The sequence below is a fragment of the Festucalex cinctus genome, chromosome 4, assembly GCF_051991245.1.
Source record: "Festucalex cinctus isolate MCC-2025b chromosome 4, RoL_Fcin_1.0, whole genome shotgun sequence".
Taxonomy (NCBI): Eukaryota; Metazoa; Chordata; class Actinopteri; order Syngnathiformes; family Syngnathidae; genus Festucalex; species Festucalex cinctus.
This window is the reverse complement of record NC_135414.1, coordinates 19,510,525-19,531,045: the sequence shown is the minus strand read 5'-3', so window position 1 is coordinate 19,531,045 and position 20,521 is coordinate 19,510,525. Positions and strand designations below refer to the sequence as shown.

General features: G+C 38.5%; 1 long non-coding RNA gene across 1 annotated transcript; it reads right to left on the bottom strand.

Moving 5' to 3' along the window:
• Nucleotides 1–280: 280 nt before the first annotated feature.
• LOC144016949 (uncharacterized) lies at nt 281–13,560 on the bottom strand. The gene is made up of 4 exons (XR_013283041.1): nt 13,394–13,560; nt 7,610–7,694; nt 4,568–4,636; nt 281–697 (listed from the first exon to the last, which is right to left on the bottom strand). It is a non-coding gene; the product is annotated as an uncharacterized LOC144016949 (long non-coding RNA).
• Nucleotides 13,561–20,521: the final 6,961 nt, after the last annotated feature.

Here is a 20,521-nt window from a genome sequence, read left to right as displayed (position 1 = left end):
TTATACATTTTGGCTTTGATGCAACCTCTGAACTGAAGAGAATGTTTGAAGCAATGGTAGTTATTACAAAAACGGCCAGCAGATAGCAGCATAGTATAAGAGTTCAAAAAGCTCTTTCCCCCACTATTTTAAACAGATTTGTGAATAATGATGAAACTTAGCCATGTTCTAATGCTAATTGATGCAAAATGGAAACAGAAATACACTTTTTTTTCCTGATGAAAGAAGAGACTTTAATCTTTCTTTTGGTAGGTTCCATGTTTTTATAGCAATAGGGCACAATATGCTATGGGCCTTGCAAAATCAGTCAAAATCCAGTAAAACAGCAAAAATGTCCTGGGAGTGAATGAGTTAAACTGTCTAAAGTAAAACTGAATAAAAATGGATTGAACATGAACTAATGAAAATCAGGCAAAGGTTTTGAAATATGGTCAGATTAATGACTGCAGTAGCAAACACTTGCTATCCTATCCCATAGAGTGACAGCAGTGGATTAATAGATCACATTCCTTTCTGTGTATGAGTTATTGCTCCACACGGTACAGGATAGCAAAAAGCATGTCTCATTCTCATTTAAATGTGATAGATGAAAATATACTCCTGACAAGCCTTGGAGGAAGAAACAGCCTTCATCCAAACATCCAAGATGTTCTGCATTCTCTTCCGAATTTCCCTCCCATGTAGATCGCCTACAACCCTATCAAGCAAAATAAATAATATATGAGAAGTAAATTCCGTTTGTTACTGTCATGGATATCTAGAGAGCGGAGCATTTTGTCTCTGTTTTCTCCTTTTCCGCAGGCTATAACAAGAACACTTGTCACTGTTCCTTGGGGATTTCCTTTAGTTGTGCATGTGCAATGTTCATGGGGATTTCATTTTTTTATTTTTTGACTGCGGAAGCATAGGTGTAACAGCATTATGTATGCATATGAGTATTAAAAGACATTTTTGGACTCCCGCAATGTGGAGTAGAATTGGAATTACTTTCCAACTAGCACTGTAAAATAAGAGTTGCTGGCACTTCCACGTTGCCCTTTGATTCACATTGCTTGCTCAGAGTCATGAAACATGTACAGTGCTTATACAGTGACAGAGTATATTTAAGAAACATTTTCATCGTAAATTGGTTTGTCAAGGTTTTCTACAGGTTCTCTTGGCTGCCTCCTGTCTTCTAAAATTTCCTAAAACAAGCATGTTAGGTTAATTCAAATGTGAATGTTAGTCTTAATGGTTGTTTGTCTACTCTACAAAGTATGTGTTCTGTGATTGGCTGCCAATCAGTCCCAGGTGTGCCTCATCCAAAGTCAGCTGGGAAAACCTCAAGACAGCAAACCTCTCATGTCATTCTTACATGACTGTTGATGTGAAAATGATAATTTTGTTTAAGTCTTGATGTTGTAGCACGTGATAGTTATTTTAGTGTTTAGAACATAATGAAAAATTGGATTTTACGGATTAATGCGCATCAAAATTCAGATCAAACTTCCTTCGCCTCCATCAGCTAGTTAACAATTGCATGCCATTTATTCATCCACCACTCCATCTATTTTCTATACCACTTGTTCTTAGGGTCAGTTATTGGCAAACTGTCGTACCGGCTGCGTGAGACCAAGATGCCCATGAAGCCAACCGCCTCACTCAAAAGACTGCTATTTGTGAATAACAGCTAATTGTTAGCCAATCAATGATGTTAGCATTAAGCTATTGTGAGCATTCCAAAGGCAAAGTTGTTTGATTGTTTTAAATTGTCTTTGTTTTATGTTCAATTTGACCGTAAACTTCAACAGGCAGTAGAAATAAACAGCTTGAAACCTCTTTTGGGAGGAATTGTTCCAAAATGCCACAAAGAAAGGAGCTTTCTTGACAGTTTTCATCTATCTTCTCAATCGAGATGAGTTTCGTGCGTGTAGCAGAATTCTCTTCTCATTTGCGTGGAGATGGAGGAGTATCTGGAGAAATGTGAAAATAAGCTCCGTCTTCTCAATGAGTATTCCACTCACAGCTCCCTGACCTTGAGGTGAGCTTATTCCTGACCAGTGTGCCGAGCTGAATGAATTACAATATCCACCTATAGGCCCAGTCCTAGCTTGTGTCCTGACCAAACAACAGCAGGCCTCACACAGTATCTCCTGAGACCGCAGGCGGGGGCTTTTCACCACATTATCATCTGCCCACTCAAGTATGAATTCCCGGCCAGGCAAGGAACAGTTGGATCCGGAATACAAAGCGCAGATCATAGAGCAAGATGGTGGTAACTACACTGGAAAATACACTTCTTGAGTCAGTCTGCTGTCAAGATGATTTCAAAATGCACTCACCTCTGAAACTATTGAATCTGTGAGGCAATCACTTGTTTTATTTTTTTGATGTAGAAATCAAAGGATGGATATGAAATAATAGATGAAGATGAATTATATCTCGATAAGATAACCAACTTGGAAGAAAGTCCCTTTTATTTTAATCAACTATTTTTTCATGTGAGTAAAAGTATTGTAACTAGTGCTGTCACTATCGAATATTTTTTAATTGATTACTCTATCGGTTATTCAGTCAATTAATCGACTAATTGGATTCATTTGAATTTTTTTATTAAATTAATTACAAAAGCATTGTTTCCCCGATTACTGTTTATTAACCAGTAATTGCTGTTTATTTCGTACTTTGCATTCGTACAGTGATTTAAAAAAGGGGGATTGATGTTGCTGGTTCAGTCATTGTTTTCCAAAGTAAAAACATGCTTGCAAATGTCTTACTTTGATGAAACACAGAAGATAATCAGTCTTCTTTTATGAAGGACTTATTATTATTAGTGAACAATTACCGTGGATATGCTGAAATCACAGGATTTGGACCATTTTAAATTAAAAAATGGCTCCAAACATTTACCCGATTATTAAAAAAATTTTTATTAATTTGATAATTGCCTGTCAATTAATCGATTAATTTTGACAGCTAGAATTGCAAACATGTCTATGTTCAGGCTAAGATTTGGGTTTTACTCATTTATCATATATACTTGTTAAAGCTGTTGCCAACATAAAAAAGCAATTGTGAAGTTGAGGGGAGATGGAAATCAATCATCCATTAATCAAATATTGGCCGGAGCCAACATTGCCATTTGAAATGATGCCCTGAAGAAGAAGAAAAAAAACTACTGGAATACTAAGTAACAGCTGCGGAAAGGGTAGATGAAGGAAAACAGCAGCAGTTGTTGACTGAAATATTTGGAGATTTTTAAAGAACAAGTGTTGGTGACATCAGCAACAACCTCCAGAGGGCAGGAGTGAAGGTAACACATTTTTTTTTAAGTTTCTTGGTACAAGACAGAAAAGAAAGGTTTTATTTACCTGAAATCTTTTAGAATTGTCTTCATCAGTGGGTCACATGATGTTAATGGGAGCCCCGAGGATCATCAACATCCATTGTTAATTTAATTGTTAATTAAAGTACAAAAGCCTTGAGTTTTACTTTTCAATAACATTCTGAAACTAGTAGTAGTTGCCAAAAAGACGACGTCTGTCAGTCTATGGGGTGCAACACAATACTTGCATATTATGATGTTCACCATGAAGTAAAGGCAAATACTAGAAAATCAACCAACCCTTGCACCTGTGTCCTCTCATAGTCACACATAGAATTGCGGTGCTCCAGGGGTTCGGACCACTTGAATTTGCAATGTGCATAAATTGACTTCACAGTCCTGTCTTCATTGGCCTCGGTGGCACATGACATCGGGGCCAGTCGAAGCGAGAGGAGAAGCAAATGAGGCTGACATGGAGCGACGGCATCTTGCCTAATGAATTCACTTCTTATTACATATTTTTATGCATTTTATTTCCACTAGTTTGAAAACATTTGTCTGAGTCTTTGTCATATTGTGCAGTCCATATACAAGTATATGGCTATGTGTGTGTTTACTAGGGATGTACGATAAGGACAATATCGTGATATTGAAACTGCCACAATATCGTCGTCGTCATGTTCACAATATTTAAAAGGAAAACATCTGTTAAAAAAGCAGTTCTAGCACCCTCTAGTGGCTAGTTTATTAGTACAATTTAATTTTCATTAGGGATGTTTTGGCCTTCTATGTTTAAAATCTATGCTAATTGTCAGACGAGGGGGAACCTAATTTGCTTGTGAAGTGATCATTGTGTGCTTGATAGCAAGTAAGTGCCTCAATATTGTTATTAGAGATTGTAGGTGGTTTATATGCATTGCTGTTATGTACAAAAGCACAATATTGTGCTTTTTTTGTATGAGCTCCTTTATATATATATATATATATATATATATATATATATATATATATATATATATATATATATATATATATATATATATATAATATTGTGATGTTTCTTAAATATCGCCAACCCCCCACAATATCGTGATAATTATCGTATTGTGACCTTCATATCGTGATAATATCGTATCGTGATGTTTGGATATCGTTACATCCCTAGTGTTTACCAGGTTGGTCCGAAGTATTTGGCAGCGGGATTACAAAAACTGGAGCTGTGTTATATACTTTACATCACAGATTAGTGAAAAAAGTACTTACAGAAGCCCGTTCACTGTTTTCATCGCTGTATTTCATATTTTCATGAAAGTCTCCCGAATGATCACAAACCTGTAGGTCAAAGTGGTCTTCAGAATACTCTGTTTTCATACAATTTTACGTTACAGTCTGGTACAACTTTACTAATTACGCCAAGGCAAATGTTTCGTTGACTTGTTCTCTTGGTCTTTTTGGATTTGATGAGATGGTTGACGAGAAAATACAACCATGAATGCATTCAACAACGCAGAGTTTTGTGTCAAATGTGCTTTTGGCCTTGACCGTTGTCTTTAATCTCAGTTTGCCCTTCCAGTAAAATAAAATGACTTGAATGTGATTTTAGTTAATGAGGTTAATGGCTCATTTCACAAAAAGGAAAAAAAACTTACCCAGCTATTATCATTAAAGCTCACCATCTTATCCAGTCACACACACAGTTAAGTTTACTGCCAAAATGCTCTTTGTGCATAAGCACAGAGAGCAGCACAGTACATAAAGCAGCATGTAATCGATTAAGAGACATTGTCAGATATTTAAGCTAACAGTGTCCTAACTCACATGTTGTGTCAAATGCCAATGCAACTGTTAGAATGTTTCCCATTTAATGGCTGTTCAGCATGATGTTTTTCATTTTTGGTTCATCATTTTGATCTCTTAGGGTGCTACAAAAGTATGAATTGCAAATGTTGAGTAAATATTCTTGACTGGCAAATACATTTACGTCTACTTGCAAGTATGTTCAAACATACATTTGTATTTGTAAGCCATTATAAAAAGACAGTTTTAAAAAGTTTTTTTTGTTTTTTTTGTGTGTTTTTTTTTAGCTATTGGCCTACTTTATACCAATATGTTTGGAAATCCAGTAAGTAGGCATTCTTTATTTGTAATTTATATTTATTATTATTATTATTATTATTATTATTATTATTATTATTATTATTATTATGTCTGCAGAGCATGATTTCTGTTCATCATTTTTCCCATAATGGGCCATGGTATGTTGCATATACCCTGTATGTTTAAACGTATTTGCATACACACATTTAAATACATTTGAACATACTTGTATATACGTTCCAACGTATTTACAAATGCATTCAAACATACTTGTAAATATATTCGCATTCGCATGCGGATCTCAATACCCCTTGGCACATTTTTAGCTGGCAAATACGTTGAAACACATTTGTAAATATGTCGAAATGTATTCAAACATATTTGCAAGTGTCTTTGAACATACTTGTAAATACGTTCAAACGTATTTGCGAATATGTATTTGCAAGTACCAGTCAAAACTGTTTACTCCACGTTGGCAGTTCCACGTTTCCATAGGTTGCCATTTGTGTTATGTAGAAAATGTAATGTTTCTCATTGTGATGTGGCGTGAACAAATTTGAGTTCAGTACTTAAGAAGCAGGAAGCAGAGCAGACAGAATGACAAAAAAGTTTAGTAAAAGACAAGAAAGCGAAATGAAGAAATTGTGATGGGTACCACGCTTCTTCGTCTGCATTAAAATGCGGCGCCAATCATTGTGGCGTCCCTATTATTATGCAATATCACTCTCCTCCTCTACTTCCATCTGTCTCCCTCTCCGCTTTCATTCCATCTGTGTATCCGCATGCCTTTCCCCCCATAACCCGTCCCTCGTACCTCAGCACACGTACTTGGTTTGCCTTATCTTGAGTCCCAGACAAGGCTCCCTGTTTGAGCTGTCATTATAATCACTTTGAATGGCCTCGCTTCATGGCGGACGAGGAGAGACACGCTGTGCCCAATCACACAACACTTTCTCCCTGCCCAATAGATGCATGTCATATTTCATTCCGGCTAAGGTAAAATGTATTGAGGGATTTGAATCCAAAATCCTTCAGCGACTCAACGTGGCTGCGGGAGTTTTCCATGAAAAATACTCTGAGACAGGACTAGTTTTAGAATCTGGCTGCCCTGAGCCCGGCTGACATTAATGCATTCCTTGGCCCAAAGGGTGCTGTTTGCCTGCTAAGACGTTGATTGAGCTTGTGCATTAAGTGTACTATTGGTTGGGAGTGAATACTTTACAAGCCCAAGATAAGGTCCAACTAAAGTTTTAAAGTTACAAATAAGCTTTGTGCAAAAGCAGAATCTGTTGGGATTGTTCCGTAACCTTCAGTGATATGAAATTTTGTGAACCACCATAATGTTGTATAATCTAAAGTGCACTAACTTTTATTACCATATTTAATGGTGTCAGATTTTATGTAATCCTCCTACAGGAAAATGAAGCCATAACAATGTCTCTTGCTTTGGGGGTGGAAGGAAAGAATTACAGATCAAATGTTACAGCAAGAGGCCAAAAACTCTTAACACGTAAACCTGATTACCGTACGACCACAATTTTGAATCCTGCAGGTGACTTGCAAATACGTTCGAACATATTTATAAATACGATTAAACGTTATTTAAATACGTTCAAGCACATTTGCAAGTATGTTTGAATGTACTTGCAAATACATTTGAACATATTTGAAATATGTTTAAACATGCTTGTAGGCTACAAGCTAACAACATGAGGTACTGACTTGAGCATGTGCAAGTTAAAAAAAATGGCTACATTATACCAATATGTTCAAAAATTAAGTAAATAAACATTATTTATAGTGCATTTCCATTCTACATTTTCCCCATAAGGCCACTGGGTTTGCGCATACGCAAGTAATCAGTGTCAAGCAATTCTGTGCGGCATGGGGAAAAAAAAAAATAAAAAAAATTTAACATTTAGCCTTCAAGTACGTTGTCATGTATTTGCAAACTCATTGATATGATTTTGCCAGTCAAAAATATTTATTCAACACTAGCATTTCTGCACTTCCACAGATGAGGGAGAAGCAGTACATAACCTCAAGGAGAAATTAAGGGGGGAAAGTAGGGTCAGCACACACAACACATATCAAATGCATTACTTGACAAATACACCAATATATCGACTTCTCCATTATAGATTTAAATGCAAGTAAATCCTGGTAATGAAACTACCCAGACATGCATGACGGACTGGCTGAGTGCACCTTCTGTGTGTTCATCTGCTCCAAGATGCACGCTGCCTCCTCCTCTACCAAACTGGGTGATGGAGATGAGCTGAATCGATGCTGTCTGAAAGTAAGCTCTTATTATTAAGTCATCAGCAGGTAATAAAGGTTGAATATAGCACTAAATGGATGGAGGAGATGTGGCTTAGTGACTGCGGCCACGAAGGAGATTATGTGTCTGAGTTAGTATCATCACACTTAACACCAATTCTAATAAAACTACAAAGGTGACGCATTGCACGCAGTCTGGTGGATTTAGTGCGGGTGCACGCATGAAGATGAATCCAAGCCTATCCACATCGCTTTACTTACAACATAGACCAGCATTAGTGAACTTACGCTGAACTTTAATTAGTATTAGGGCTACACTGGGGAGCACCACCAACTGAGCAGACTAATTCACTGGCAAGTGCACAACGGTGTGTATGTGTGCATCACACATGACATTAGGTAAACACTCACTACCCGTTCAATGTCCTGACTGACTGTAGTACTAGCACAGTCATGCATATAGCTTTAATTTCAGAAATTAGAAATGTCCCTTTTTTATGTTGATCTGTTTATATGGATGGCTCAGTGGGTAACACAACTGACTTTAACACAGGGGACTGGGGTTCAAATACAGGTCAGGGCAGTAACATCCAGGTAGTCCTTAGGCAAGACCCATCTCGCTATAAACTGAAGCCTCAGGTGAGCAATACAAATAATGGATGTCTATAGGCTCGAGCCATTGAGAATACGTCCATCCTCTGAACCGCTGATCGTAAATGACAATCTATGGAAAACATGCCCACAAATTTATAGTGCTGCTGTAACAAATGTTTGTTGAAAAAAAAAAAAATAGCTGAAAGAAATGCTCATTGAAGGCTCTGCGGTCTGATAATTCGGGTCACATTAGTGGAGCTTAAAGCAAACATGGTGAAGCAGCATTTAGTTGTTATGCTGCACGCAAATTGAATAAGCTGCCAAAAGAAGTGGTCAGATCCAAATGTTAAAAACAAAAACAAAAAAAACACAAAAAAATAAACTTGTTTCTTTACATTGCTTTAGCGCTTTTGTTTGTAAATTCTTTTGAATGCTGTATTTTTTTGTTATGCGAAGCACACTGAGTTACCTTGGGTATGAAATGTGCTATATAGCTTTGCCTTGCCTTGAAATATTTTTCCGTCTTGACTTGCACAGCATCTCTCATCTCTACACCTGCTACTTCCCAAAGGTTGACCTTGGCTGCAGAATTTTGTGCTCTCTTTTTTTGTTGCTGTTATCTGAACAAGCGCTTGCTATGCCATTTCAGGCAGCTCCTAAAAAACTCACGAAATGCTGTCCAAATGTTGTCTCATTGAATTGCAAATGACCACATTTACAGTTGTACGTGTCTCCAAAAAGGACAATTTCGAAATGATGTTGTTTTATATTAGCTGACCAACCTCTAATCAGAAATAAAATGCATTCGACACGTTTTTTTTACTTAAGAGTCAGAATAAAAGGCTTTGACAGACACCAGCTGTGAACATATTGTACACCGGAATAAAACGGCTGTAAATACCAAGCACAATTTGAAAATAAGCAGAGACGATTAAAACCGTCAACTGTCCATATTTCCAGTTTTCATTAAAAACAAGACAAGATTGGGCCAGAGCTACAAGGAAAGCAACAGCTTTCACATGCCCTCCAAAGTGAACTATTCTTAACACCCTTGTAGCAACGCTTTAGACTGTCATGTACTAAAATAAGGTCTACCTTGAGAATAAGTGTTTTTTCTTCTTTTTCATGTGACTGACTTATCTATTTAGGATATTTAATGAATAAAATGGCACCCCGTTTTTGAGGTTGATTCCAGTGTCAGACACAAGGTCGGCTTCAGGGATGGACCCCATAACTAAGCATCCCTGGAGAAGCTTGATTTTCATAATAGCCCATTCATCAGTTTTAATTTGCAAAGCTAATCTTCCTATTTATTCTTGTCAGGGGGGGAAATGAACCTGGCCATTTTACACTAATGAACCAAGCCATTTGAATTATAATGCTAGATTGAGAGTTCAAATTAAGGTGGCAGTTCAGGGAACCAGGACCCTTCCATCAAGGCAACACTCGGCACATGGTTTCTCAGCCCAACACAATATCATTTAATATAATACGATCAAATGTTGTTAATGAATCAATTACCTAAAGTTCCACTTGAGGGTGGGAAATATTAACATTCACTGTAATATAAGCCAACTTAATACAGGATACAAGTAGACATGACTAAAAGAAACCATATTGTTTTGTCCATCATCATTCAGCTGGCCTTTGAGTCAATCTGAAATGTGAAATCAATAGAAGAACTACATACAATGAACACACAAAATGTGTGTTTCTATTAGTGTTGTTCCGACACCGTCTTTTGGCTCCCGATACCGATACCCAGCTTTGCAGTATCGGCCGATACCGATACCATACCGATACTTACGTTTTTTTTTTTAGTGTTGTTCCAATACTGATACTGGTATTGGCAGAGGTGCCGATACTGCATTAAAACAGTGGTATCGGTATAGGTGACTATTCGCAAGCAACATGCCGATACCATTAATTCCAACACTAATATAGGATTTTGGATGCAGCATCTTGTGTCTTGCACATGCACGACATTCGCCGATATGTGACATGTTCACTGCATGCCGATCTAAGATATCCTATTGGCCCTTGAATGCTCTTAACCAATGGCAGGAGAGCTTTTTCATGTTGAGGAAAAAAATACTCAAGTATCGGTATGGTATCGGTATCGGCCGATACTGCAAATATGGGTATCGGTATCGGGGACCAAAAAACGGGATCGGAACAACACTAGTTTTTTTTTCCTCAACATGAAAAAGCTGTCCTGTCATTGGTTCAGAGCATTCAAGGGCCAATAGGATATCTTAGATCGGCATGCAGTGAACATGTCATATATGAGTGAATGTTGTGCACGACCAAGACACAAGATGCTGCATCCAAAATCCTATATTAGCGTTGGAATTAATGGTATCGGCATGTTACTTGTGAAATAGTCACCGATACTGATACCACTGTTTTTATGCAGTATCGGCACCTCTGCCGATACCAGTCTCGGTATCGTAACAACACTAGTTTCTATGCTTCATATGTATTGATGTTTGTGTTTGAAGACACGCTACTTACTGCAGGTGTTTCATTAATAAACGATGAGACAATATAGAGTTGCTTAGTAGGTTTATTGTATTGAACCAAGTTATGTATTGACCTTCCATAGTTCTACTGGCATATTTGGTGCTTTTAATAGTGCACCCTTATTGCAAAAAGAGATCATCATTGGTTATGGACTTCCAGCAATGCACCTAGAATGTGCCTCAAATGTGTCCTAGCTATTAGAATCTTGCTGAAATTTAAGAACTTAAATTATTGAATAGTGATCATGCAAACATAAATTGCATTTAAGTGTTGAAAACATCATCACCGAATAGCTATCAATACCAGTAAAGAGATGTGAGAAGTATACCAGATATGCCCCCTAGGGGCTTTAAGCAGGATAGGATGACGTCACGTGATTGACTATTATTTGGGACTTTGTCGCCACTGTTACTACTTCTTTGTATTTTGGGAGCGTCCATGATTTTGCACTTGGATGTTCTTGTCCAATATAGTACATCAGAACTGGGGGAAGGGAAGCTCACCATCACTGCATAGTTTCAATTCATTGGGGTGTCTCTTTTTATAATCATGATCGAGCGTTTCTGTTGGATGGAGTCTTTCATGGTGGTTGTGATTTGTGTTGTTTCTTCTAGATGACGGCCTTCTGCAGCACATTAAATGTTGTAGATAAGAACCATCCTGTCTATGGTGGCCCTGCAGATGGGACATTTCTTCGGTTCTGAGAGCGCCTCGTAGCACACCGTGCACGTGCACACATGACCGCATTCAAGAAAGACACAGGAGCGCTCGTGGCTCAGGCAGACGGTGCATCTACTAGCGAGGACGCTGCTTCTGAACAATGTCTGCTCCCCCCTACAAGTATTCTTCCCACGCTCCTCAAACTCCTGAGCATAATCATATTTTTGCAAAATTTCAATTTTGGCCTTCCATTCAGCAATCGCTGTGTCCATCGCATGTTTCTCTTTCCGAGCCTGGATTGTAGCTTCGATCCTTTTTCGCTCGGCTTCAAACTTGGCTTCTTGTCTTTCGATTGCCAATTTCTCATTTAAAGCTGCGGATTTTGCCTGTAATGACGCACGCTCCAATTCAGCCTTAAGTCTGATTGATGACGTTGAAGACTTCCACTGTGTGCTTCCGCCTTGTAATCCAGTCGCACTTTGACATTTAGCGCTTGGTCTGGATGATGCAAACTTGAAGTCTTCTTTGTCACAATTGTCTCCCTTCTCAGAGCGTTTCCTCACCTCTTTCATCCATTCCTCACATTTCCAGAAGAAGTTGTTCATGAGTTTATTTTTCGGATAAAACCAACGGATTTGGTTATTCCTAAATTCCTCTTTAGTCATAAACTGCTGCAAACGATTATTCAAGTCGCGAAAGTCTTGTTTCAGAGCAACAAAATCAATACGCGATTTGGTTTTTACAGTGTCGACATTTGCATCATCCTCCATTAACTGCTCAATTTGCTTCTCCATGGTTGTAATCTGGGAGAGTTTGTTGGTACGAGCCCGGAAGAGGTCACTTTTCTGTTGTCCTGAAAATGATATAGTGGCAGCCTTCCCTTTCTTGAACATCTGTGTTTCTCTCTCCATTTCACACTGTGCATCCATTATAGAAGGTTTCAACACCTATTCGGTGAAGATGTCAGGCGCTGTCCATCCAAAAGATTGCCAAGTTGCACTTTGCAATTCAGCCAAACTACTGAATAGCTACTACGGTGCCTGCTAATTACCCAAAACTAGCTTAGTAGTTTAGCATAAATACTATAGCACGTAAACATATGACTAAGATGTTTGTTTTTCCTTCTTGTCGGCCTATATGATAAGTGTCTTCTGTCAGTCAGGTCATTGTTAATTCCATAATTTAGTGAAATGATTGAAGTATCTACTTTGTCTTTATCCGTTCATTATGAAACCACAAGAACTCTCAATATCGTTGAGCAATCTACTGGACCAGGAACATCATGGTACAAAATCTGCATTATATCCATAGGATGTTAGGAAATAAAAAAAAATATTTCCAAAGGATTCCAAAGAATTTCACATAATCTCAGAGGAGTGGGCTGGGTTGCTCCATCAGTAGTCAGAAAGGAGAACAAAAAGTCTAACCCCCCCCCAAAAAAAGAAAAATGTCTGCACGTTTCTTCTTGACTCAACAGTGTGCAATGATTTCAATGATACATCTGTGAATTTACGGATAAAAGATGATGTATAATGAGTTTTGATGAGGTATGATGAGGTATAATGATGTATACAGAGTAAAAAAGGCACTACAAAGAGTTAGGTGAAAATAAAACAACGTACAAAACTAAAAAGTAAAATGACTTCGGTACCTTCTTGAAAAAAAAAAAAAATCACTTGCTTTTTCTTTCTACCTGCACAATACAGTCAGAAAATATACACATTATTCAAAGTTAATCACAAAAATATACATTAAATGAATTTCAGCTGTGATCATACGTTTAACAGTCAGTAACGTTAGCAAGTTATGAAAGCTGACATGTATTAGCCGCTAATTTGTGGCAAAACTGCGGCTATGTTTTTAACATGTTACAAGTGACATCACTGTACAACATCACACCCTAGTAGAGCAGTGACAATGTATATAGATACTTACATATAATAAAAATGACTGACTGCAATTGGCTGGCGACCAGTTCAGGGTGTACCCCGCCTACTGCCCGAAGCCAGCTGGGATAGGTTCCATCACCCCTGCGACCCTTGTGAGGAGTAAGCGGTTAAGGATGGAAAAGTGACTGAATCTTGCATCCTTGTCGTGAGCTGTAGTCAGTGACTCAGAAGACTGTTGTCACTCAAACACCATGTAACCAATGAGGACACATTATTCATAAAGTCCGCCCACCTGTGAGGTTTGTGTCAAAAGTCACAGATCAAAAAGTCAAGCAGGGCATGCAAGAAAGCCATTTCTTACGACGGCGTATTAGGGCCACGTATATATATATATATATATATATATATATATATATATATATATATATATATATATATATATATATATATATATATATATATATATATATATATATATATATATATATATATATTTTAGAGGGTGGGAGCAATTTTCTGAGAAAAAAAAGTAGCAAATTTGCCACTTTATAAAGTCAAAAATTTGACAAATTTGCGAGAAAACTCAAACAGCAAACGGCCATCATTTGCATGCATAGTAAGCATGTTGGTTTAGCGTTGCCATAATCTGGTAGGCTATAAAGCAAAACTGATGTCCATTTTAACATGGTCACCTTGTGTATTCCTGGTATGAAATTGCTCTTCAAACCAACCCTTTGGATGACAAGTGATGCACAAAATGTGTATTTTCAGGCTTATTTAAGGAAGAGGTGAAGGACGTAATGAGCAAGCTGCTGATTGACAGAGCGCGGGTCGAGTGTAAGGTGCGCGCAAAGGTACAAAAAAAGGAATGGTAGGATCACGTACATTTTGTATGAGTGCATTAAAGGGGAAAATGTTCCCTGACTCTGGCTGAAATTAAGGTTTTTTATGGCCCGGCACTTGCCTATTAAGGATGACTGATATGCAACATATAAAGAAAGAGATAGATGATGATGATTATTATTATTGTCATTATAATTACCCTATTTATTATATACTATACAGCTGCTCACTGCATTTTTTTTCCAAGAAGTTTCATTAAAGCCACTTGTAATGACCCTGCCTGTCAATAATTACCTATTACTCAGGTTAAATAAAGCATTGCCAAACAGTGGTAGAACATCCTTGAGCAGACAAGTAGCTATTGGTTTTAACAAACAAATTGAAAAGTTCAAGACGAAAACATGGAAGCCAACACGAAAAGACTGATGGGACACAAACTGTCCAAGTGTACATCAGTCTTCACCGTTTCCTCCAAGGCTACCGTGCTCAAGAACAGATTGGCGCCCGTTGACAGCAGGAGGTGCTTCATTTTATCTTCCAGGGTGACAATTCTATTCTGCTTGTATATTTCAAAGATGCATCACAATGTCAGCATATGGACTCCTAGTAATAATATCAGGATTGATTTGTGGTTCATTCAGAATTGCGGATTAAGACCAACCTAATGTATAAACCACATGGATAAAATGCATGGGGAGAGATTTGTCTCAAAAATATTCATACAAACACATTTGTGATTTTCGGGGTTGTTTTTTCCAAGATTATCCAAAATTTTCAGTGTTTAATTACATCATACATATATCCAGAACCTTGCACAACACGCTCATAATACAAGGAAGACCAAGTCTAAGTCAAACCAAAAATTTGCCTGAATTTAATTGACTAGATAATGTCTTTTTATTTGCCGCTACTTTGAGAATAGTACAATTCTATCTCAGGTGCTTGCTAGCTAACAGCCTATCAAAGCTGATGCACATTTTGCATACAATCAACCTGGCAAGAGCCAGACTGATAATGTAAATCATCCAAAAGCAGTTCTCTACAGGATCAATCTGGGACTGCTCCAATGTGATCTGCTTGAGATTGATTACAATACTTCAAGCTGATTGGGCAATGAAGCAACTTGTGCATGCCTCCCAACAGTTTTGCTGTTTTGTGGTTGGTCCGACCTACCAGTGGTGCCGCTCAGAGAAAATCAGCGGCCTTGGTACAAAATGGATTCTCGGGTGTTTGTGAATTCACATACTTCAGGAATTCAGCTTGGAGGCAAGGTTAGCGAGTTATTAATTTGTAGAGATAGTTTGTATTTAGTATACAATGAGCAAGGATGCCCCATCTAGCTATTTGTTAAACAGACATGCTTACAAACACAATTGACTGTCTCAAAACCTACTGGAAACACTGAAACTAATAAACAGACCAAGTTCCCCGTAGTAAACTAGGCAAATAAATGGATTGAGAAATTGAGAAAGGGATGAATGGACAGATGGCTTGTAAATATTATAGTTTTGCTTCAGGAAAAGTACAGCATGCATGGATAGGTTTACAATGACTGAGAAACGGTTCTCTCATCTGTAAAATAAATCCTAAAAAAGAAAAACATCAGGATAGCAGACAATAAAGAAAGGCAATATCTGAAAAGGTTGTGATGCTCAGCTTTACTGTAAACGTGAAACGCTGCTGACCTTTTTTGGTGATGAAGACCATCATACATTGATTAGGAATGAATCCTGACTGATCCTGTCAGCCAAGGAAGTAATCAGTCAATTACACCGCTTCGTTTCAATTCTCTTATTAGAGAGACATGCTCATCATATCTGTACTCAGATGTGGATTTTCATAAATACTCGAAATATGAGTTGGGCAACATCCACTGACAAAAAAAAAAAAACAGAAAAAAGAAAGGAAAGGAAAAAAAAGATAATTATTGTGTTCAACATTTGCTCGACCAAAGGTCAGCGCAGTCTCTGCAGTTTTACGCCTCACGTTGTGCCAGTATACTGGCAACCTGTGGGAAGCAGTCCTTGCTAATACTACAAATACATATTAGGCTATTAAAAGATACAGTGAATGGACATCTCAACTCATTCACTGCCATTGACGGAAAAAGACGTCAAATGATGCAATTTTTTTTGCTGGTCTGGCAGTGAATGTGTTAACTGGCAAAGACCATTTTGAAACTGCGTACCATTGGATAATAATTATTGAAGGTAGTGACTGTTATGCATTCTTCATCCATCAGATTGCAGAATATTGAGAAGTGGTTGAACAAACCAGTCATTTTAACCCCTTTTCTAGTATGGATACATGTTAGAATTGCAGCTGCTACAGAACTTGTACCATGTACTGTATGTTCCTTTGAAATATAAACTTAACAGAGATGGTTTGGGGAGTATTTGTTTTTAAGTTTTTCGTGTGATTACTGCTGTACACAATGTTATGGTCTACATGCTTAGCATGGTAAAATAGTGTTTACAGTGCCGCCTTGCAGCAAGAAATTAGCTGCTCTTAATATCTGACTTTGGGAAGAGTTTGCATGTCTTCCCCATGCCTGTGTGGGTGACTTTTCTGCTCGTGCTGCGGTTTCTTCTCACAAGTTTTCATTTCATTTCCAGTCCGCGTCATTGACAACAGTGCTGGCACAAGATCTGGATTCGGTCTGTAAGTGTGACATGCTTTCTGCCCACTATTCTTCAGGGATATGTTAAAGGCAGACAATAAATGTGGCTATACATTGTAAAGCCCACTGCTTATTCATTAACACGATTTAATCTCATTTAATTTAACAAGCAGGCATTTGATTTGATCTTGTAAGATGATCCAAACAACAGGTTTGTACATGTTGAACAGTGAGTGACACAGGAAACATTAGACGAGCATGTTTCTAAAAGATGTCTCTGCGGCCCTGCCAACTGAGCTGACTTTATCAGCTCCTTACGAGATCAAACTCTGCGCTGCCATCATTGACCTGAATCCACTTTAGCATCACAAAGGCACTTCCTATGCTTGCTTGCCCAGACTGCGCTATTGATCCTGACAAACAACCCGTCCAGGATATCTCGCAGTCATTCAACACAAGTCTCCTCTAGTCTTATACACCTCCAAATTTCCTCTGTCAACAGTTTCCTCCTTGTTGCGGCGACAAGAGCACTCACCTGAGTTTACATTCAATGAGTGGCGCCATAACAACTCACTAAGTGTTTGTTCAAGCAGAAGGTGGGTAGGGGTACGCGAGGGAGGGCGAGAGGATGATAAATCACCAACGAGGACCGTGTGAAGCTGACAGTATTACATCCTTGGACTGTTCCTCACTAGGCAAGGTTAGGCTGGCTGTCGGGTGGGCTGTGGCTCCCTCGGAGCCTCCAGGAAAGGCAAAATTAGGCAATTACAGCCAAATAAATCTTATATCCCTTGACAGCAGCTTTCAGAGTCCGAGTGTAAAATGGTATTAGGATTCAGATGGAGTACCTTAGTGCACCAGGACTTGGGAATACATGATGTACTGCACACACAATGAAGAAGGTTTTAGTCTTGATCCAAAGTTACAAAATGAGCTTTCTTCACAGAACAGAAATACTACAAATACAATTAACTAGAATATGAGTGTCGGCACACCCCTCCATCATTGTTAATCCGTCAATCTTCCAATGTTATTTTAACCCGGTTACATTATTGCTAAATTATAGCTGCTATTTTAGGACTGATAGTAAATCTCATGGGCGCAGTCCGTCAACCGTCAGCCCGTCAATGTTATTTTAACCATGCTTCCGTCTTTTTAAATTACATTTTGTCACTACTATTTCCTGCTTGACATTATTATGTTCCTTTTCTTTTCCTCACTAATGTCACCATATTAATAATGTGCACACGGTCGTAAGTGCCGTGAATACCGCCGCACACAGTGTTCCTCTTTTTTAGGACCCTTAGCTGTTCAATGACCTGCCTGACTTAAAATGGCGCGCCGAAGGACCCCTTAGGTATCGAACAACGTGCCTGATATCAAACAAACGAACTGAGCACAAAACTAATGATTCAATATACGCAGCACTAATGAGGAATATACAACAGAAGGAAAACATTATAGAGCTCTACAATCCGTTGAGCTATCAGTATTTGGACAGAGCCAGAAGAGAGCAGTCTTGGAGAATAGTGTGCCAGGAAGTTAGCATAGGCTTACCTGGGAAGTGTATACTGTACTAGAAAAAGTGTGGCTTTACCACAGTCTCAGGAAAGAAGTGGAAGAACTGTTTTGTTTGTCATCCGTCAGCGAAACGGGCGCCCGACATTTACGACGGACTGAGAAGGTCCGTTGATACTGACTCATTTATTGATGATTATATTGACTGACGAAAACCCACTTCCTGCATTGCCTAGTCCATCAATTTTTTCAAAGTTTCCCTTCATTTGTTAATCGTCAACAAAACGGGCATCCGCCATCGGTGGATTGACTAAAGAGTTTCTGTGGCTATGAATACAATAATGTGTAATCCCCCAGAAATACTATTGTGAATCCAAATTTGCAAAGAAAATAATTCATTAAGAACTATAGTGCTCATATGCTTTGATTGAATATTTGCTTTTCTCTCCATTATACAATTAAAATGTCCCACCCAAACTAGAGATGTTGTTTTTGAGTAGGAGACGAAGTCATGACACTTGAGCACGTCATTTCCATTTTTCAACATCAGTGATTAGTGGCACTTAACTAGCAATAATTCAAAACAAAACAATACAACAAAATTGTTTGAATGTACTTACTAAACATTTTGTCACAGTGTTCTGTTCTTTAATGATGAGAATCATCTTATTCAACAGTCGACACGTGGCGTCTCGAAAATGATCTGATTTCTGTCTGCATTGGCGCTGAATTGCATCAGGGATGGGGACCGGTTGATATTCACTGCATGGAAGCACACCTCAGTGTCCTGACTTTACCAGCAGACGAGACAAGACTGGCAATACGGATACGTTAATGATAGTGAAACAGAGGTATGGTTAGTATTCATGAAGAGACACACCTCAACACTGCTGCTGCTGCTGCTGCTGCTGCTGCTGCTGCCAGTGCTACTGCTTCTGCTGCAATAGAGGGACATGGCGGTCCAAACACAGGGACTTGAGGAAAATGCACGGAGGTAGTTTATAATGTTTTGCTGCTATAAACATTCTGCCCTTGGCTCTTCCCAAGCAGACGGACCATGGAGAATTTTACAATAGCCATAAAGCATGTTCATCTTCTCCCTCTCCTCTCGCTTCCCCTTCAGTCATAACATACAGAAAGACACACAAACACCCACACGCGCATGCATGTCATATTTCACAAGCACCACCTGCATTGAAATGAAGGAAGTGAACAAGCGTACCATCGGTAAACAGCAGCCGACAGTGCTCCTCCCTGCTGATAAAGTACATGGTTTATTCTGGTATCTAGAAGTAAAGCCAGAGCTATACTTCTGGATATCAGACGCAGAATGTCAGATCTGCCTGCTCTGCCTCCTCACTATACACAAATATATATATATATATATATATGAAGCAGAGAGAGAGAGAGAGAGAGAGAGAGAGAGAGAGGATAATCTTATAAAACAAAACAGTGGCTAGTAAAAAGTGACCAATCAAGCATCCTTGACGTAAATAGAAGCAGCAATTATGTGTGAAACTCCAACCTTGTAAACATGGCCCGCTCCCATAGTAACGACAGAAAACATTTTCTCCCACTCTAAAATCAATAGCCGAACCAAAATTCAGTTTATACACATCACTGAATATATCGGCTACCAAGGTACTTCTTACAGCTTCTGGTAGAAGTCCCGTCTGTGACACATGATGTTTTGTAATTATGGTGATTATGTACGCTGCTTTCGTCTTCTCCTGACAATAATAAGTCAGTTGTAGGCCTATTAGATTGAATGAGCATCACAGCAAGTTCAAGAAAAGTGACAGTTATATCCAGTAAGTAAGGACAAGCCTCGCATTTCTCAAGTTGAAGGGTCACAAACAAGGTAGTGGTTGAAATCAAAATTCCAGCAATCCACCTTGTCCAACTCTCATTTTATACAAGGTCAAAGATTCTTAGCTTGCTAACCAAGTAGGCACACGTCAACATCGACCACGTGAGCCGGTACCAAAGTTATTGCGAGCAGCATGGCATTCTCAAAGTAAGATTTTAGTGTGTAAACTTCCTAACTTAGATAGTTGTAGGAATTTGGGATATGGCTAATATTACTTCAACATTTAACTCTGCAAAGGTCCAAGCTTTAATTTGATATATGGCCTGTTAGCATTTGTAAAAGAAATATATAATTACTGAAGAACCAGCTGTTCAATTACTTTT